This window comes from Melanerpes formicivorus, unplaced genomic scaffold (assembly GCF_026170545.1).
Source record: "Melanerpes formicivorus ecotype bairdi unplaced genomic scaffold, bMelFor1.0.p_v2 SCAF_58, whole genome shotgun sequence".
NCBI classification, from domain to species: domain Eukaryota; kingdom Metazoa; phylum Chordata; class Aves; order Piciformes; family Picidae; genus Melanerpes; species Melanerpes formicivorus.
The window spans coordinates 40,991-61,516 of record NW_027142410.1 but is presented as its reverse complement, the minus strand read 5'-3'; the positions used below and the strand labels follow the sequence as shown (position 1 = coordinate 61,516).

At 55.8% G+C, this 20,526-nt stretch overlaps 2 long non-coding RNA genes across 3 annotated transcripts; both read left to right on the top strand.

Annotated features, from left to right (window-relative positions):
* The first annotated feature begins 1,375 nt into the window (after nucleotides 1–1,375).
* Nucleotides 1,376–7,391, top strand: LOC137452714 (uncharacterized). The gene is made up of 6 exons (XR_010990157.1): nucleotides 1,376–1,388; nucleotides 2,621–2,699; nucleotides 3,705–4,209; nucleotides 4,754–4,927; nucleotides 5,172–5,331; nucleotides 6,792–7,391. It is a non-coding gene; the product is annotated as an uncharacterized lncRNA (long non-coding RNA).
* Nucleotides 7,392–10,829: 3,438 nt separating this feature from the next.
* On the top strand, nucleotides 10,830–17,610 carry LOC137452713 (uncharacterized). Of its 2 annotated transcripts, none has more exons than XR_010990155.1 (6): nucleotides 10,830–10,909; nucleotides 12,840–12,918; nucleotides 13,924–14,428; nucleotides 14,973–15,146; nucleotides 15,391–15,550; nucleotides 17,011–17,610. It is a non-coding gene; the product is annotated as an uncharacterized lncRNA (long non-coding RNA). The 2 variants fall into 2 exon arrangements; XR_010990156.1 differs by lacking the exon at nucleotides 10,830–10,909 and adding an exon at nucleotides 11,548–11,629.
* The last annotated feature ends 2,916 nt before the right edge of the window (nucleotides 17,611–20,526 follow it).

The following is a 20,526-nucleotide window of genomic DNA, read 5'->3' as shown; positions in this document are numbered from 1 at the left end:
AAGGGAATTTGGGGGTATCTGAATGGTTCTGAGGGCCTCTGCAGGGTCCTGATGGAGACTGGGGGGAGGTGGTGGGGTTTAGGGTCAGGCATCTCTGTGGGGTTCCAGGTTTTGGGGTCTTGCAGGAGCTGGGGAGGTCTCACTCTGGGTTTTAGTGTACCTGCAGCCCTGGGAGGCCCCAGCTTCGGCTCCCCCTGCATCTAAAGGTAAGCTAGGTGCACCTCCAGGGCTTCAGATTGTGACAAAAGGGGTCTGGGGACATGTGAACGGGACTGGGGGTACCAAGGCGGTTCTGACCTCACCAAGGTGCTGGCTGGGCAGTTTGCTTTATTTTCTGACATTTTTGGGGGTGAATCAAAGGGAGTGGGGGGATTGTGGGTGGGCTGGTTCTGCCACGTGGGGCAGGGGGCTGCTGCAGCAGAGGAGCAGGTGAGCGAGGGCTGGGGGCACCCCCCTAAAGTGCTGAAAATTCTCCGAGGGGACCACACTATCTTTAAAAGTGTAAGTACTGGGGTGAGGCGAGGCGGAGGCAAACCTCTGGTTTGCAGCTGGAGAGGGAGGGCTTGGAGTGACTGGTGCGTAAGAAAGCTTTGGAAACGACCCCTGTCTGCCCTCTCTGCTTCTAAAAGGCTTTTAGCATTGGAAAATAAAAGCCAGGTGGGGGCCCGGCTGCTGCCCACGCCCAGGGAGGTGCTCAGTGCTGCCACCCGGTGTGTAATGGCCGGCAGTGCAGCCGTGCCGCGGCGTGTGCCGCCCCGGGGGAGCTCAATGCTGCCACCCGGTGTGTAATGGCCGGCAGTGCAGCCGTGCCGCGGCGTGTGCCGCCCCGGGGGAGGTAATTTCTGCAGCCTAACTGCGCTGAATGCTCGAAAATTCTTAGGGGAAGAGCGGAGAGCTTGACTCGAGCGTCGCTATGGATCCGGCGCCTGCGCCCTAGCCCGGCTCTGCTGGCACCAGGGGGGCAGCGTCCCGGTGGTCGCTATGGACACGGCGCCTGCGCCCTAGCCCGGCTCTGCTGGCGCCACAGGGGCAGCGTCCCGGTGGTCGCTATGGACACGGCGCCTGCGCCCTAGCCCGGCTCTGCTCGCACCAGAGGGGCAGCGTTCCGGTGGTCGCTATGGATACGGCGCCTGCGCCGCAGCGGGTCCGGTCCCGCGCACGCGCCCTCCTCGCGGGCTTCGCCCCGCTTTTCTGGCCGGGGGGGCGGGCGCCGCGCTGAGCAGCTTTGGAGCCGGAGCGGTGGCGGACAGCCCTGATTCGGCGCCTGACGCCGTTCTGTGCCCCAGGGTGCCTGCGAACCGCCGTCCTTTGGCGGGGCAAGGGGTGCTGGCGCATTCGGGGAGCTCGCAGTGCGGTTTCCGGTGTCGCTGCCGGCCCGGGACTCCCAGGTGTGTTCCTTCCGGCGTCTGAAGGTGGTCTGGGGCCATCGGCAGGGCTTTTGGGGGTGACGGAGGAGGTCTGGGGACACCTAAGAGGGTCTGGGGATATGTAAAGTTCTGGTGGGGCCATCGGAAAGGGTCAAGGGTCGTGGAGAGGCAGCTGGGCACCTCCGACGGACCCTTTGGGAGGTCTCTGCAGGCTCCCGTGGGAGCTGGGGGTGTCTCGGGGTGGGTTTGGTTTGGGTTTGTGCTGCAAACAGCGTTGATAATGACTTAGAGAAAGACACACAAGAGACTCAGTAAGTCTCTTGTATCGTGCTTCTATTCTGGCGCCTGACACAGGTAGGATCATTTCAAAAGAGCTGTGTGTCTTCAGAGAGGTTTGGGCAAACTTTTATACAAAAAGTTATCTGTCTATAATGACAGAGGTCCAGATGCTGCCTATCTATACAAAGCTTATCTATCTAAAAGAGCAGAAGTACACATATCATGCAGGTGTCCTTTATCGTATACAAAAGAGCATCTTGTCCAAGACTAACAGAAGTGAATCACTGACAAATCCTGTTATTCCTTCTCTATCCAAAGGCTGTCTGCCAGCCCCTCTCCCCCTCCCTGCGTTCCAGCATTTCAGCTAACAAGCGGAAAATTCTTATCAATTCTGTGGTTCTGTTAATGAGACTTTTCTGTTCATCAGTTCCCCCCTTTCTCACAGCCAACAGTATATTCCTATACTATATTTTCTTAAGGCAAACTTTGGACCCAGGCTTTCTGAGCTATCTTTCCCATGCTGACACTTGTGGAAGTTACTCTCAGATGTAGTCACCCAGTCTGATGCCCCCCAAGTCCAATTCATTGAGGCTTCCCCAAATAAAGGGGTCCTCATTTGGCCTCGAGGAAGTTCAGTGCATATCCAACAGTTAGAGAGATTAGTTTGCAAAGCCAATTCTTGCCTAACGTGTAAGTACATATTGCCTTCCCATCCCTCAATTTCCTTGCTGTGCTGCAAAGATTTTGATAGGAATTTCTAGGTATTAACTACAGCCAGGGCAATCCTTCAAGTGCCCTAGGAATGCAGTGAAAACCTTTTGGGAATTGTTCCTGCTCTGGTACTCCTCAAGCTATGAGGAGCTCTTCAGGGCAGCTCCAAGGTTAGGTTTGGATTCTCCTGGAGTCTCACACAGAACGAGTCTCACGATTCCAGTGGTCTAATTTCATAGCTGCATTTTCTTCTCTCTGCCTAGGTGACAGGACGACCTCACTAATGAAGAGAGATAGCCTGAGCTCTGCAGGAACCTTGAACCCAAGCAGCCAGTGCCTTCTGTGAGTACAAGCTGTCCTTGCTCAACGTGGAAGTAGTTGAGAGCTGAAGCCAGACCACGCCTTAATTCCCTCAGCTTCCTCTTCTGCAGATTAAACAGTCCCAGTTCCTTCAGCCACTCCTCCTAAGGCTTGTTATCCAGACCCCTCACCAGCTTTGTGGCCCTTCTCTGGACTCACTCTCTCACAAGGGGTGTCCTGGGGAACACCACTTGTGCCCGGCCGGCCACCGGCTGGGTTTAACTCTGTTCCCCACCGCTCTTGGGGCCCAGCCATCCATCCTGTTCTGCTGTCCAGCAGTCCCTTTGAAAAACAATCCATCTGAAAAAAGAAGTAGCAGAGAAGGAAAGCTGAAGCTGCAAGGATTGCAGTCCCCTCAGTTCTGGTTGTAGCCAGGTGGGGGTTGGTCTCTTCTCCCAGGCAAGCAGCACCAGAACAAGAGGACACAGTCTCAAGCTGTGCCAGGGGAGGTTTAGGCTGGATGTTAGGAAGAAGGTCTTCATAGAATAGAATAGAGCAGGTTGAAAGAGAGATTGGCCTTTGGAATGTGCTGCTCAGGGAGGTGGTGCCCAGGGAGTCACCATCACTGGAAGTGTTTAGAAAGAGACTGGATGAGGCACTCAGTGCCGTGGTTTAGTTGATTAGATGGTGTTGGAATGGAATGGAACGGAATAGAATAGAATAGACCAGACCGAGTTGGAAGAGACCTTCAAGATCATCGTGTCCAACCTATCATCCAACACCACCTAATCAACTAAACCAAGCAACCAGGCACCCTATCCAGTCTCCTCCTGAACACCTCCAAAGATGGTGACTCCACCACCACCCTGGGCAGCCCATTCCAATGGGCCATCACTCTCTCCGTGCAGAACCTCTTCCTAACCTCTAGCCTAAACCTCCCCTGGTGCAGCCTGAGACTGTGTCCTCTTGCTGGGCCTGGTGATGATCAAAGTTCTTTTCCAAGCTGCTTACTCCTGTTTGGTTTTATTCTCCTGCATGAATTGTCAGTTCAAAGCACTCGAGAGAAATGGTGTGATGGCTGTGCTGCCAAGCATCAGACTGGGGACCGAAAGACAACCTCCTGTGGATCGATGTACCGGGATATTCCAGGAACCTCTGTGCTGCCACAGACCTGGACTTAAACTCGTTCCAGATGCCGCGGTGTGTTCCGCATGACAATCGCACTCGGCACGTGAAGAGTGGCCAAGAGACTTCCCTTGTTACCTTTGTGGAAGGCTTTTGTGTGTCCCCCGGCCCCGGGGGCCGTGTTCCTCTCGGGCAGGCTGCGGACGAGGCTGCCCTCGGCAGCAGGCGTGCCGCAAGCGGAGCGGCGAAGCTGTGTTCCTGGCAGTTCTCTCTCCGCCTGGATCAGGACGAAGGTGCCGGCCGACAAGGACTTGCACTGACACAGGGTCAGAGAGCTGAGAGCACCAAAGGGTTTAATTGGTGAGAGCAACAGACTTGGTTGCTGCCACCCGCTGCTAAGTGGCCCCCACGTGGGGTTTGGAGGCAGGTAAAGGTTTCTTTTGGCGTGTGAAGGGGTTTTGTGGGCATCTAGAAGGGGTGTGGAGCCCCCTGAAAGGGTCTGGGATAGTGTCAGGGGGTTCTGGGCTGGTCCACCAGCGGGTCTGGGGACATTGGAAGCATCTGGGGGTACCTAAAGTGGAGCTGGGTGTTTCAGATGGGGGGTTTGGGTGCAACCAAAGGGGTTTTGTGGGCATCTAAGTTGGAGAATCTGTGGGGGTCCTGAAGGAGTTGGGGGGTTCTCAGTGAGGTTTTGGAGTCTCTATGGAGTCCCTGTTGTATCTTGGGTCTGCTGTGGGATTGGTAGTGACTGGGTGCTCCGGTTTTGGTGGCTCCAGGGCAGCAGGTACCCACAGGGCTGTGCCTTGCTTTATGTTCCCCAGCTGTGGGCCAAGCAGGAGCCCCAGGGGAAGGGAATTTCAGCATGTGGCGGGTGATAGTGGAGGCGACTTCCTGACAAAATGGCTTTGGGGGTTTGGTTAGGTCTTGTTTTTATGGTTGACTCACTCTTGCTTTCTTTCCTTTTTTTTCAGGGAGCTTAACTGCTTTGCCTGAGGACCAGTTGCAGATTTGTATTCGGCCTCAGCCACAAGCCCTGACACGGAGCGGGGTGCTTTGGTGTCAGAATGTGGAGCTGTTGGAAACCCAATTGCTCACTGAAAAAAAGAAAAGGAATAATTTGTCATAAAAAAATCCCCACAGTTCCTGTAAGCTTTCGAGTTCCTACTTAATAATATAAAGCAGTTTGTGGTTTGGTTGGTTTGGTTTTTTTCTTGTTGTGCTGCAAAGATTTTGATAGGAATTTCTAGGTATTAACTACAGCCAGAGCAAGCCTCTACTTGCCCTGGGAACGCAGTGAAAACCTTTTGGGAATTGGTTCTGCTCTGTTACTCCTCAAGCTATGAGCAGACACACAGGCAGTTGTTAACAGAGTTTCTTTGTGCATTCCAGGTCTGGTGTGTTCAGACCGGCAGGATCTTCCTGGGCCATCCGATTACGGTTTCCGTTGACACTTTTCAGCCCTTACATCCGGTTTGCCGACAGAGGACGTTGGTTTGTGGGCCCTGGCAGCGACAGTTTTCCAAAGAGGAGCTCTAAGGCCAGCTGCAAGGTTAGGTTTGGATTCTCCTGGGGTGCCTGTGCTTGAAAGCCCCCCAGAGGCCGTGCAGAGTGGTGCTCGCAGTAGCTCTGTGCAAGTCTGCCATGGGCTCAGGAGGCCAGTATCTAGAGAGAGGGAAGGACAGAGACACTTCTAAGACAGTTTTAAAGAAATAATTATGAGAAGAGGCAAATTAATTCTGGGGACTCATGTGATATATCTGTTCAAGAGAAAAAAAAATGAAGGAGGTTTCTGACCATAACCAGGCTGACAAAGCACAGTAATGTGGTTTCCTATGGGATTCAACTCCTCCTGCATTGCACAGGACACTTCAACAGCTGTCCTGACAAGCTCTAAGTAATGAACTTAATCCACCCTGTGCGAGCAATGGGGCAAAAGATTACAAAATCCATGTATGCAGTTGAGATGTGTTACGTTGGGACGCCCAGGATAGAGCTCATCAAGCTCTCCTAGTGTTTAGACGCAAGATGGAAGAAGGAAGGGGGAAGACAGAGCAGAAGGTCTATTTAAATATGAAACTCCTAGGCTGAAAGAAAAGAAAAACATTTTAAAGAGCACTCAGTGAGACTCTGTCACCAGCATAGCTAATCACAGAATCACTGAGTGTTAGGGGTTGGAAGGGACCCCAAAATAGCATCCGGTCCAACCCCTGTGCCAGTGCAGGATCACCTGGGGCGGGTTTTGAATGTCTCCAGAGACTCCACTAACTCTCTGGGCAGCCTGCTCCAGGGCTCTGGCACACACAGTGAAAAGGTTTTCCCTTCTGTTCCTGTGGAACTTCCTCCTTTTATTCGTCGGACGCAGCGAAGCCGCTGGGTCGTGTTGCTGCGGCAAGGTGACCCACCCTGTAGTTCAGGGCCTGGGTCTGTGCCTTCATGGCAGCCTGTTCCCTTGGCACCCTGTCAGCTTAACAGCCCTGTGCTCGGGGTCTGTGTGACGAGTTGTGGAGCCCTCCATCCCCCTTCTGTCCCCAGCAGCAGCCCAAGGTCCCTGGAAGCAGGGCTGGGGAGGCTGCTTTAGGCAGCTAACAGGAACCAACCTTGCCTGGCCCTTAGGGGGCTGAGGTCAGTCCCTGGGCTCCTGAAGAGGTGGTGTTGCGCTGCTGCCAGGAGGGCCGGCCCGTAGGTGGGGCACGGGCCAGAGCCTGTGGCTCTCTGTGGGGCTTTTTGGGAGTGCTGCTGAGGCCTCACTCTGTCCTGTTGGCATCCTTTGTCAGGGTAGCCAGATCCTAGGCCTGATGTCTGTCGTTAGCTCAATCGCAGAATTTGCTCGTCTGCTGTTCCTGTCCGTAAATTTTTGCCAGTGCTTCTGTAATAAAAAGGTTTTTATTTCTCCTGTAACTTGCAAGCTGGTGACCTCCTTAGGAGCACCACTGTGTTGTTCACAAAGTTCTTTGCTGTTGCAAAGCTGGGAGAAGTGTGAGGTTCAGCTGATGAAGTTTCTCTCTTTAGGGGTGTCTGCTCAGCCGTCCTCTTCCTGGATCTCGGAGCTTTGTCTCTCCCTGTTTGCGGTGCCCCGACAAGGACTTGTGCCGACACATCCTCGGGAAGCTGAAACCACCAAAGGGTTTAATGGGTGAGAGCAAAGCTCAGCTGTGTGCTGAAGCTGCAAACCTTGCCCAGAAGGCTGTCCCCGGCTCGGGGTGATAAAAAGAACAGGAGCGTAGCCGCTCGGCTGTCTTTCCTTCTGTGATGCCACAGCGGGGTGGGCGAGGATACAGCAGAGGAGCAGTGAGGGAGGGGTGAGGGCAGCCTCCCACAAAGGCTGCTTGCAGACCTGAAATGCCAAATGTTTGAAATGCCAGGACGTTCTTGGAGGGGAGGGAAAGCCCCGGGCAAGTGTAAGAGTGAGTGTGAGGTGTTCCAGCAGAGGAACAGCGGTGCTGCTTATTGAGAGATTGCAGAAGGGCAGTGATTTGTGTGCAGAAAGGCCTTGACGTGACCCCCCTCTGTTCTGTAGAAAGGCTTCTAGAGGAGAAAAGCACATCCTGAGCAGAGCCACGGGGGGGTGTGGGGTGTGGTTTGAAGCAGAAATAGCAACTGTCTCTCAATTAAAACAGTGGATTGTCTTTCGTGTGTGTGTGTGGTGTGCTGTTTTTTCATTGACTGGAAAAAGCTCTGCAGGGAGACCAGCTGATCTGCTCCCGAGGCACAGCAGCACCGGACCTGCTGAGCGCTGGGGGCCTGTTAAGGAGGGTCTGCTGTCATCTGAAGTGGGCTTGGGGGTATGAAAGGGGAATTTGGGGGCATGTGAAGGGTTCTGGGAGCATCTAGAGGTGTCTGGGGACCTCTGGAGGGGCTCCTGGGTCATGTCTGGAGGGTCAGGGAGGAGTGGGGGGGTCTGTGCCTCAGTGTGGTTTCGGGGTCTCTGTGTCAGGTCCCCACAGCGTGTGGGTTGCTGTGTGGCACTGCTGGAGTCTCGGTGTCCCTAGCGCCCCTGGCTCTTCTGCTCACTGCTCCCACCTTGTGGGCACGGCCAGGTACTGCTTGCTGTCGCCTGCTGCCAAGGGTGTGAGTGGCCTCTGCAGGGAGGCGCAGAGAGGTATTCTGGGGCGTCTAGAGGGGCTTTGTGGGCATCGAGAGGTGTCTGGCGGCCTCTGGAGGGTCTCCGGGGGGGTCTCTGGAGGGTCCTGAAGCAGCTGAGGGGGCGGGGAGTGGTGGTGTTGTGTTAGAGGTCTCGGGGGGGTTCCAGGGTTTGGGGTCCCGCAGGATTGGGGTGGTCTCACCCCGGTATTGGGTGTCCTGCAGTCCCAGGGTCCCCCAGCCACATCTCCCCCGGCATCTCAAGGCGAGCTGCGAGCACCTCAAGGGCCTTAGAGGGTGAGAAAGGAGGGCTGGGGGCATGTAGACGGAAGTGAGGGCACCAAGACGGCACCGTCCTCCCCGTGACAGCGCCTGCCCTTCCCAAGATGGCGCCGCCCTACCCGTGACAGCGCCTGCCCTTCCCAAGATGGCGTCGATCTCCCCGTGACAGCGCCTGCCCTTTCCAAGATGGCGTCGCCCTCCCCGTGACAGCGCCTGCCCTTCCCAAGATGGCGCCGCCCTCGCCCCGTCGGCTCCGACCTAGCCAGCGTAATCCTCGTCCCCTCTGCTTTCTCCGCTCCGCATCAGCTCGGTGTGGACTCTGCTGCTCTCTGGAGTTGCTCTGTGCCTGCTGCAGGACTCTGCTATGGGTTTGAGGGTGGGCGGCAGCGAGGGGGGGGCCGAGAAACACCAGCGGCGGGGGGGGGGGGGTGGGTGTCGATTTGCCGCGGTCGGGAGCAGTCTACTCCCAGTTCACGAGCTGTTCTCCTGTCTCTCCCAGCTCTTGCAGGCTGACCCCAATGCCCTCAGACTCGCCCAGCGATCCCAGGGTGAACCCGGCAGCACCCAGACTCGCCCAGCGATCCCAGGGCGAACCCAGCAGCACCCAGACTCGCCCAGCGATCGTCACGTGATTAGGGGCCGCGCAAAGGAGGGGCGGGGAGCAGAGAAAGCGGCGGCGGCGCCCAGCCTCCAGCCACGCCCGCTGGAACATGCTTTCCAATTAGTACGCTACCTCTTAGGTTTCCAACCTGGGTATTCAAAGAACGCCGAGGAAAGTGGGGGCAGGTGCTTTTGCCAGGCAGCCTCCAATGAGCAGGCCCGGGGCAACGAGGAGGTGGCAGCAGCCAGCACATGCAGGCATTTCCTGGGGCTCAGTGAATGTTTAGAGCTCAGGGGCTCAGCCTGTGCTTCCGCTTCCTTTTCTTCAGCACAGGAGTTCGGTTTGGCTGTCCAGAGCCTTGCTCTGCACCCGAATGCCGTACCGAGCGTGAGGGAAAGATGAAGCAACACCCACGTAGGCACCCAGGGAAAAAGCGGAGGTTGTCTTAGGAGCCGGTTTGAGACAAAATTCACCCAACTCCTTCTGCGGTGGTGTACGGGAAAGAGTCGGTAGGGGAAGCCGCAGGACAGCCTGCAGCAAAGCTCAGGACTTGTTCCCTCGCCTCTGCCTTCTGCACGTCTCCTCGTCGGCCGCCTGTGAGCGAGACGCTTCACCAGCTGGCTTGTTTGAAATCAGCAAAGTTATGGCATGGAAGTTATCTGGTAGGAGTCGTTGCTAAACAGATGCAGTTGAAGCTTTGTATCTTCCGTTCTCTCTACTAGTTATTCTAATCTTGCCCTGTTGGTTTAGCCCATCAGTTTTCATGTTCTCTTCATCTATTAGTAGCAGAAGAAAGGGCCCCTTGATTCCAGTATTTCTTGCTGTAGTTCAGAGGTAGAGTTGGCTTTCCCTCTGACCTTTTATACTTTTACTTTGTGTTAAGTGGAACCCAAAACTGAATAGGATACTTTGTGTAAAGCTTGAGCAGCCCTTAACTTTCGAATTATTATACCGCATGCACTACTGCTTTGCAACATTCACAGGACTGTGGTGGTGTCAGATAGTTCACTTGCATTTAGTTCCTCAGGGCCCAGGCCTTCCTTTGGGCTGATGGTCTTGGCCAAAGCTGCAATGTTCAGTCCTTGCTGTGAAAGGCAGGAGGTGCTGGCTGGGCAGTTTGCTTTATTTTGTGCCTTTTTGGGGGCGACTCAAAGGGAGTGGGGGGATTGTGGGTGGGCTGGTTCTGCCACGTGGGGCAGGGGGCTGCTGCAGCAGAGGAGCAGGTGAGCGAGGGCTGGGGGCCCCCCCCTAAAGTGCTGAAAATTCTCCGAGGGGACCACACTATCTTTAAAAGTGTAAGTACTGGGGTGAGGCGAGGCGGAGGCAAACCTCTGGTTTGCAGCTGGAGAGGGAGGGCTTGGAGTGACTGGTGCGTAAGAAAGCTTTGGAAACGACCCCTGTGTGCCCTCTCTGCTTCTAAAAGGCTTTTAGCGTTGGAAAATAAAAGCCAGGTGGGGGCCCGGCTGCTGCCCACGCCCAGGGAGGTGCTCAGTGCTGCCACCCGGTGTGTAACGGCCGGCAGTGCAGCCGTGCCGCGGCGTGTGCCGCCCCGTGGGAGCTCAATGCTGCCACCCTGTGTGTAACGGCCGGCAGTGCAGCCGTGCCGCGGCGTGTGCCGCCCCGGGGGAGCTCAATGTTGCCATCCGGTGTGTAACGGCCGGCAGTGCTGGCGGAACGAACGTTTTTCTGACAGCTCTTGGAGGAACGTTTCTGTACAGGTGTTCCCCAGGGCTCCTCAGCTGCTCAGAACTCAACGTGTTGTCTTGGAGGGGAATAAAACCCATGGAACGCTGAGCGTGAGGTCACAACGCAGGCACCGCCCCCCCCAGCGTGGCACCGCCCCCCCCCGCGTGGCACCGCCCCCCCCGCGTGGCACCGCCCCCCCCCAGCGTGGCACCGCCCCCCCCAGCGTGGCACCGCCCCCCCAGCGTGGCACCGCCCCCCCAGCGTGGCACCGCCCCCCCCCAGCGTGGCACCGCCCCCCCCAGCGTGGCACCGCCCCCCCCAGCGTGGCACCGCCCCCCCCAGCGTGGCACCGCCCCCCCAGCGTGGCACCGCCCCCCCCAGCGTGGCACCGCCCTCAACAACATGGCGCCAGATGCTTAAAGTGACTCAGTTCAGGGTTGTGGCTGGTAGAGGTTGGAGCTCTTCTGCTGTGTCCCAGGTCAGTGCCAGTCTCTGCTGCTTTGGGGGGTTTCTCTATAGCAGCCGCTGGAGCTGCGCGGGGCTTGGGGGGGTGGCCACCGGCGGGGCAGCGCGGGGCTTTTGGGGGGGGAAGGGGGGCGTGTCCGGGCTTGGCCGGCGGGGCTCTGCGGGGGTGGCGTCTGCTGCCTCAACCGTACCCAGAGGCCCCGTGGGAGCTCAATGCTGCCACCCTGTGTGTAATGGCCGGCAGTGCAGCCGTGCCGCGGCGTGTGCCGCCCCGGGGGAGCTCAATGCTGCCACCCGGTGTGTAATGGCCGGCAGTGCAGCCGTGCCGCGGCGTATACCGCCCCGGGGGAGCTCAGTGCTCAACCCTGTGTGTAATGGCCGGCAGTGCAGCCGTGCCGCGGCGTATACCGCCCCGTGGGAGGTCAGTGCTCAACCCGGTGTGTAATGGCCGGCAGTGCAGCCGTGCCGCGGCGTGTGCCGCCCTGGGTGAGCTAATTTCTGCAGCCTAACTGCGCTGAATGCTCGAAAATTCTTAGGGGAAGAGCGGAGGGCGGAGAGCTTGACTCGAGCGTCGCTATGGATCCGGCGCCTGCGCCCTAGCCCGGCTCTGCTCGCGCCAGGGGGGCAGCGTTCCGGTGGTCGCTATGGATACGGCGCCTGCGCCGCAGCGGGTCCGGTCCCGGTGTCGCTGCCGGCCCGGGACTCCCAGGCGTGCTCCTTCCGGCGTCTGAAGGTGGTCTGGGGCCATCGGCAGGGCTTTTGGGGGTGACGGAGGAGGTCTTGGGGACACCTAAAAGGGTCTGGGGATACGTAAAGTTCTCGTGGGGCCATCGGAAAGGGTCAAGGGTCGTGGGGAGGCAGCTGGGCACCTCCGACGGACCCTTTGGGAGGTCTCTGCAGGCTCCCGTGGGAGCTGGGGGTGTCTCGGGGTGGGTTTGGGTTTGGGTTTGTGCTGCAAACAGCGTTGATAATGACTTAGAGAAAGACACACAAGAGACTCAGTAAGTCTCTTGTATCGTGCTTCTATTCTGGCGCCTGACACAGGTAGGATCATTTCAAAAGAGCTGTGTGTCTTCAGAGAGGTTTGGGCAAACTTTTATACAAAAAGTTATCTGTCTATAATGACAGAGGTCCAGATGCTGCCTATCTATACAAAGCTTATCTCTCTAAAAGAGCAGAAGTACACATATCATGCAGGTGTCCTTTGTCTTATCCAAAAGAGCATCTTGTCCAAGACTAACAGCAGTGAATCACTGACAAATCCTGTTATTCCTTCTCTATCCAAAGGCTGTCTGCCAACCCCTCTCCCCCTCCCTGCGTCCCAGCATTTCAGCTAACAAGCGGAAAATTCTTATCAACTCTGTGGTTCTGTTAATGAGACTTTTCTGTTCATCAGTTCCCCCCTTTCTCACAGCCAACAGTATATTCCTATACTATATTTTCTTAAGGCAAACTTTGGACCCAGGGTTTCTGAGCTATCTTTCCCATGCTGACACTTGTGGAAGTTACTCTCAGATGTAGTCACCCAGTCTGATGCCCCCCAAGTCCAATTCATTGAGGCTTCCCCAAATAAAGGGGTCCTCATTTGGCCTCGAGGAAGTTCAGTGCATATCCAACAGTTAGAGAGATTAGTTTGAAAAGCCAATTCTTGCCTAACGTGTAAGTACATATTGCCTTCCCATCCCTCAATTTCCTTGCTGTGCTGCAAAGATTTTGATAGGAATTTCTAGATATTAACTACAGCCAGGGCAATCCTTCAAGTGCCCTAGGAATGCAGTGAAAACCTTTTGGGAATTGTTCCTGCTCTGGTACTCCTCAAGCTATGAGGAGCTCTTCAGGGCAGCTCCAAGGTTAGGTTTGGATTCTCCTGGAGTCTCACACAGAACGAGTCTCACGATTCCAGTGGTCTAATTTCATAGCTGCATTTTCTTCTCTCTGCCTAGGTGACAGGACGACCTCACTAATGAAGAGAGATAGCCTGAGCTCTGCAGGAACCTTGAACCCAAGCAGCCAGTGCCTTCTGTGAGTACAAGCTGTCCTTGCTCAACGTGGAAGTAGTTGAGAGCTGAAGCCAGACCACGCCTTAATTCCCTCAGCTTCCTCTTCTGCAGATTAAACAGTCCCAGTTCCTTCAGCCACTCCTCCTAAGGCTTGTTATCCAGACCCCTCACCAGCTTTGTGGCCCTTCTCTGGACTCACTCTCTCACAAGGGGTGTCCTGGGGAACACCACTTGTGCCCGGCCGGCCACCGGCTGGGTTTAACTCTGTTCCCCACCGCTCTTGGGGCCCAGCCATCCATCCTGTTCTGCTGTCCAGCAGTCCCTTTGAAAAACAATCCATCTGAAAAAAGAAGTAGCAGAGAAGGAAAGCTGAAGCTGCAAGGATTGCAGTCCCCTCAGTTCTGGTTGTAGCCAGGTGGGGGTTGGTCTCTTCTCCCAGGCAAGCAGCACCAGAACAAGAGGACACAGTCTCAAGCTGTGCCAGGGGAGGTTTAGGCTGGATGTTAGGAAGAAGGTCTTCATAGAATAGAATAGAGCAGGTTGAAAGAGAGATTGGCCTTTGGAATGTGCTGCTCAGGGAGGTGGTGCCCAGGGAGTCACCATCACTGGAAGTGTTTAGAAAGAGACTGGATGAGGCACTCAGTGCCGTGGTTTAGTTGATTAGATGGTGTTGGAATGGAATGGAACGGAATAGAATAGAATAGACCAGACCGAGTTGGAAGAGACCTTCAAGATCATCGTGTCCAACCTATCATCCAACACCACCTAATCAACTAAACCAAGCAACCAGGCACCCTATCCAGTCTCCTCCTGAACACCTCCAAAGATGGTGACTCCACCACCACCCTGGGCAGCCCATTCCAATGGGCCATCACTCTCTCCGTGCAGAACCTCTTCCTAACCTCTAGCCTAAACCTCCCCTGGTGCAGCCTGAGACTGTGTCCTCTTGCTGGGCCTGGTGATGATCAAAGTTCTTTTCCAAGCTGCTTACTCCTGTTTGGTTTTATTCTCCTGCATGAATTGTCAGTTCAAAGCACTCGAGAGAAATGGTGTGATGGCTGTGCTGCCAAGCATCAGACTGGGGACCGAAAGACAACCTCCTGTGGATCGATGTACCGGGATATTCCAGGAACCTCTGTGCTGCCACAGACCTGGACTTAAACTCGTTCCAGATGCCGCGGTGTGTTCCGCATGACAATCGCACTCGGCACGTGAAGAGTGGCCAAGAGACTTCCCTTGTTACCTTTGTGGAAGGCTTTTGTGTGTCCCCCGGCCCCGGGGGCCGTGTTCCTCTCGGGCAGGCTGCGGACGAGGCTGCCCTCGGCAGCAGGCGTGCCGCAAGTGGAGCGGCGAAGCTGTGTTCCTGGCAGTTCTCTCTCCGCCTGGATCAGGACGAAGGTGCCGGCCGACAAGGACTTGCACTGACACAGGGTCAGAGAGCTGAGAGCACCAAAGGGTTTAATTGGTGAGAGCAACAGACTTGGTTGCTGCCACCCGCTGCTAAGTGGCCCCCACGTGGGGTTTGGAGGCAGGTAAAGGTTTCTTTTGGCGTGTGAAGGGGTTTTGTGGGCATCTAGAAGGGGTGTGGAGCCCCCTGAAAGGGTCTGGGATAGTGTCAGGGGGTTCTGGGCTGGTCCACCAGCGGGTCTGGGGACATTGGAAGCATCTGGGGGTACCTAAAGTGGAGCTGGGTGTTTCAGATGGGGGGTTTGGGTGCAACCAAAGGGGTTTTGTGGGCATCTAAGTTGGAGAATCTGTGGGGGTCCTGAAGGAGTTGGGGGGTTCTCAGTGAGGTTTTGGAGTCTCTATGGAGTCCCTGTTGTATCTTGGGTCTGCTGTGGGATTGGTAGTGACTGGGTGCTCCGGTTTTGGTGGCTCCAGGGCAGCAGGTACCCACAGGGCTGTGCCTTGCTTTATGTTCCCCAGCTGTGGGCCAAGCAGGAGCCCCAGGGGAAGGGAATTTCAGCATGTGGCGGGTGATAGTGGAGGCGACTTCCTGACAAAATGGCTTTGGGGGTTTGGTTAGGTCTTGTTTTTATGGTTGACTCACTCTTGCTTTCTTTCCTTTTTTTTCAGGGAGCTTAACTGCTTTGCCTGAGGACCAGTTGCAGATTTGTATTCGGCCTCAGCCACAAGCCCTGACACGGAGCGGGGTGCTTTGGTGTCAGAATGTGGAGCTGTTGGAAACCCAATTGCTCACTGAAAAAAAGAAAAGGAATAATTTGTCATAAAAAAATCCCCACAGTTCCTGTAAGCTTTCGAGTTCCTACTTAATAATATAAAGCAGTTTGTGGTTTGGTTGGTTTGGTTTTTTTCTTGTTGTGCTGCAAAGATTTTGATAGGAATTTCTAGGTATTAACTACAGCCAGAGCAAGCCTCTACTTGCCCTGGGAACGCAGTGAAAACCTTTTGGGAATTGGTTCTGCTCTGTTACTCCTCAAGCTATGAGCAGACACACAGGCAGTTGTTAACAGAGTTTCTTTGTGCATTCCAGGTCTGGTGTGTTCAGACCGGCAGGATCTTCCTGGGCCATCCGATTACGGTTTCCGTTGACACTTTTCAGCCCTTACATCCGGTTTGCCGACAGAGGACGTTGGTTTGTGGGCCCTGGCAGCGACAGTTTTCCAAAGAGGAGCTCTAAGGCCAGCTGCAAGGTTAGGTTTGGATTCTCCTGGGGTGCCTGTGCTTGAAAGCCCCCCAGAGGCCGTGCAGAGTGGTGCTCGCAGTAGCTCTGTGCAAGTCTGCCGTGGGCTCAGGAGGCCAGTATCTAGAGAGAGGGAAGGACAGAGACACTTCTAAGACAGTTTTAAAGAAATAATTATGAGAAGAGGCAAATTAATTCTGGGGACTCATGTGATATATCTGTTCAAGAGAAAAAAAAATGAAGGAGGTTTCTGACCATAACCAGGCTGACAAAGCACAGTAATGTGGTTTCCTATGGGATTCAACTCCTCCTGCATTGCACAGGACACTTCAACAGCTGTCCTGACAAGCTCTAAGTAATGAACTTAATCCACCCTGTGCGAGCAATGGGGCAAAAGATTACAAAATCCATGTATGCAGTTGAGATGTGTTACGTTGGGACGCCCAGGATAGAGCTCATCAAGCTCTCCTAGTGTTTAGACGCAAGATGGAAGAAGGAAGGGGGAAGACAGAGCAGAAGGTCTATTTAAATATGAAACTCCTAGGCTGAAAGAAAAGAAAAACATTTTAAAGAGCACTCAGTGAGACTCTGTCACCAGCATAGCTAATCACAGAATCACTGAGTGTTAGGGGTTGGAAGGGACCCCAAAATAGCATCCGGTCCAACCCCTGTGCCAGTGCAGGATCACCTGGGGCGGGTTTTGAATGTCTCCAGAGACTCCACTAACTCTCTGGGCAGCCTGCTCCAGGGCTCTGGCACACACAGTGAAAAGGTTTTCCCTTCTGTTCCTGTGGAACTTCCTCCTTTTATTCGTCGGACGCAGCGAAGCCGCTGGGTCGTGTTGCTGCGGCAAGGTGACCCACCCTGTAGTTCAGGGCCTGGGTCTGTGCCTTCATGGCAGCCTGTTCCCTTGGCACCCTGTCAGCTTAACAGCCCTGTGCTCGGGGTCTGTGTGACGAGTTGTGGAGCCCTCCATCCCCCTTCTGTCCCCAGCAGCAGCCCAAGGTCCCTGGAAGCAGGGCTGGGGAGGCTGCTTTAGGCAGCTAACAGGAACCAACCTTGCCTGGCCCTTAGGGGGCTGAGGTCAGTCCCTGGGCTCCTGAAGAGGTGGTGTTGCGCTGCTGCCAGGAGGGCCGGCCCGTAGGTGGGGCACGGGCCAGAGCCTGTGGCTCTCTGTGGGGCTTTTTGGGAGTGCTGCTGAGGCCTCACTCTGTCCTGTTGGCATCCTTTGTCAGGGTAGCCAGATCCTAGGCCTGATGTCTGTCGTTAGCTCAATCGCAGAATTTGCTCGTCTGCTGTTCCTGTCCGTAAATTTTTGCCAGTGCTTCTGTAATAAAAAGGTTTTTATTTCTCCTGTAACTTGCAAGCTGGTGACCTCCTTAGGAGCACCACTGTGTTGTTCACAAAGTTCTTTGCTGTTGCAAAGCTGGGAGAAGTGTGAGGTTCAGCTGATGAAGTTTCTCTCTTTAGGGGTGTCTGCTCAGCCGTCCTCTTCCTGGATCTCGGAGCTTTGTCTCTCCCTGTTTGCGGTGCCCCGACAAGGACTTGTGCCGACACATCCTCGGGAAGCTGAAACCACCAAAGGGTTTAATGGGTGAGAGCAAAGCTCAGCTGTGTGCTGAAGCTGCAAACCTTGCCCAGAAGGCTGTCCCCGGCTCGGGGTGATAAAAAGAACAGGAGCGTAGCCGCTCGGCTGTCTTTCCTTCTGTGATGCCACAGCGGGGTGGGCGAGGATACAGCAGAGGAGCAGTGAGGGAGGGGTGAGGGCAGCCTCCCACAAAGGCTGCTTGCAGACCTGAAATGCCAAATGTTTGAAATGCCAGGACGTTCTTGGAGGGGAGGGAAAGCCCCGGGCAAGTGTAAGAGTGAGTGTGAGGTGTTCCAGCAGAGGAACAGCGGTGCTGCTTATTGAGAGATTGCAGAAGGGCAGTGATTTGTGTGCAGAAAGGCCTTGACGTGACCCCCCTCTGTTCTGTAGAAAGGCTTCTAGAGGAGAAAAGCACATCCTGAGCAGAGCCACGGGGGGGTGTGGGGTGTGGTTTGAAGCAGAAATAGCAACTGTCTCTCAATTAAAACAGTGGATTGTCTTTCGTGTGTGTGTGTGGTGTGCTGTTTTTTCATTGACTGGAAAAAGCTCTGCAGGGAGACCAGCTGATCTGCTCCCGAGGCACAGCAGCACCGGACCTGCTGAGCGCTGGGGGCCTGTTAAGGAGGGTCTGCTGTCATCTGAAGTGGGCTTGGGGGTATGAAAGGGGAATTTGGGGGCATGTGAAGGGTTCTGGGAGCATCTAGAGGTGTCTGGGGACCTCTGGAGGGGCTCCTGGGTCATGTCTGGAGGGTCACGGAGGAGTGGGGGGGTCTGTGCCTCAGTGTGGTTTCGGGGTCTCTGTGTCAGGTCCCCACAGCGTGTGGGTTGCTGTGTGGCACTGCTGGAGTCTCGGTGTCCCTAGCGCCCCTGGCTCTTCTGCTCACTGCTCCCACCTTGTGGGCACGGCCAGGTACTGCTTGCTGTCGCCTGCTGCCAAGGGTGTGAGTGGCCTCTGCAGGGAGGCGCAGAGAGGTATTCTGGGGCGTCTAGAGGGGCTTTGTGGGCATCGAGAGGTGTCTGGCGGCCTCTGGAGGGTCTCCGGGGGGGTCTCTGGAGGGTCCTGAAGCAGCTGAGGGGGCGGGGAGTGGTGGTGTTGTGTTAGAGGTCTCGGGGGGGTTCCAGGGTTTGGGGTCCCGCAGGATTGGGGTGGTCTCACCCCGGTATTGGGTGTCCTGCAGTCCCAGGGTCCCCCAGCCACATCTCCCCCGGCATCTCAAGGCGAGCTGCGAGCACCTCAAGGGCCTTAGAGGGTGAGAAAGGAGGGCTGGGGGCATGTAGACGGAAGTGAGGGCACCAAGACGGCACCGTCCTCCCCGTGACAGCGCCTGCCCTTCCCAAGATGGCGCCGCCCTACCCGTGACAGCGCCTGCCCTTCCCAAGATGGCGTCGATCTCCCCGTGACAGCGCCTGCCCTTTCCAAGATGGCGTCGCCCTCCCCGTGACAGCGCCTGCCCTTCCCAAGATGGCGCCGCCCTCGCCCCGTCGGCTCCGACCTAGCCAGCGTAATCCTCGTCCCCTCTGCTTTCTCCGCTCCGCATCAGCTCGGTGTGGACTCTGCTGCTCTCTGGAGTTGCTCTGTGCCTGCTGCAGGACTCTGCTATGGGTTTGAGGGTGGGCGGCAGCGAGGGGGGGGCCGAGAAACACCAGCGGCGGGGGGGGGGGGGTGGGTGTCGATTTGCCGCGGTCGGGAGCAGTCTACTCCCAGTTCACGAGCTGTTCTCCTGTCTCTCCCAGCTCTTGCAGGCTGACCCCAATGCCCTCAGACTCGCCCAGCGATCCCAGGGTGAACCCGGCAGCACCCAGACTCGCCCAGCGATCCCAGGGCGAACCCAGCAGCACCCAGACTCGCCCAGCGATCGTCACGTGATTAGGGGCCGCGCAAAGGAGGGGCGGGGAGCAGAGAAAGCGGCGGCGGCGCCCAGCCTCCAGCCACGCCCGCTGGAACATGCTTTCCAATTAGTACGCTACCTCTTAGGTTTCCAACCTGGGTATTCAAAGAACGCCGAGGAAAGTGGGGGCAGGTGCTTTTGCCAGGCAGCCTCCAATGAGCAGGCCCGGGGCAACGAGGAGGTGGCAGCAGCCAGCACATGCAGGCATTTCCTGGGGCTCAGTGAATGTTTAGAGCTCAGGGGCTCAGCCTGTGCTTCCGCTTCCTTTTCTTCAGCACAGGAGTTCGGTTTGGCTGTCCAGAGCCTTGCTCTGCACCCGAATGCCGTACCGAGCGTGAGGGAAAGATGAAGCAACACCCACGTAGGCACCCAGGGAAAAAGCGGAGGTTGTCTTAGGAGCCGGTTTGAGACAAAATTCACCCAACTCCTTCTGCGGTGGTGTACGGGAAAGAGTCGGTAGGGGAAGCCGCAGGACAGCCTGCAGCAAAGCTCAGGACTTGTTCCCTCGCCTCTGCCTTCTGCACGTCTCCTCGTCGGCCGCCTGTGAGCGAGACGCTTCACCAGCTGGCTTGTTTGAAATCAGCAAAGTTATGGCATGGAAGTTATCTGGTAGGAGTCGTTGCTAAACAGATGCAGTTGAAGCTTTGTATCTTCCGTTCTCTCTACTAGTTATTCTAATCTTGCCCTGTTGGTTTAGCCCATCAGTTTTCATGTTCTCTTCATCTATTAGTAGCAGAAGAAAGGGCCCCTTGATTCCAGTATTTCTTGCTGTAGTTCAGAGGTAGAGTTGGCTTTCCCTCTGACCTTTTATACTTTTACTTTGTGTTAAGTGGAACCCAAAACTGAATAGGATACTTTGTGTAAAGCTTGAGCAGCCCTTAACTTTCGAATTATTATACCGCATGCACTACTGCTTTGCAACATTCACAGGACTGTGGTGGTGTCAGATAGTTCACTTGCATTTAGTTCCTCAGGGCCCAGGCCTTCCTTTGGGCTGATGGTCTTGGCCAAAGCTGCAATGTTCAGTCCTTGCTGTGAAAGGCAGGAGGTGCTGGCTGGGCAGTTTGCTTTATTTTGTGCCTTTTTGGGGGCGACTCAAAGGGAGTGGGGGGATTGTGGGTGGGCTGGTTCTGCCACGTGGGGCAGGGGGCTGCTGCAGCAGAGGAGCAGGTGAGCGAGGGCTGGGGGCCCCCCCCTAAAGTGCTGAAAATTCTCCGAGGGGACCACACTATCTTTAAAAGTGTAAGTACTGGGGTGAGGCGAGGCGGAGGCAAACCTCTGGTTTGCAGCTGGAGAGGGAGGGCTTGGAGTGACTGGTGCGTAAGAAAGCTTTGGAAACGACCCCTGTGTGCCCTCTCTGCTTCTAAAAGGCTTTTAGCGTTGGAAAATAAAAGCCAGGTGGGGGCCCGGCTGCTGCCCACGCCCAGGGAGGTGCTCAGTGCTGCCACCCGGTGTGTAACGGCCGGCAGTGCAGCCGTGCCGCGGCGTGTGCCGCCCCGTGGGAGCTCA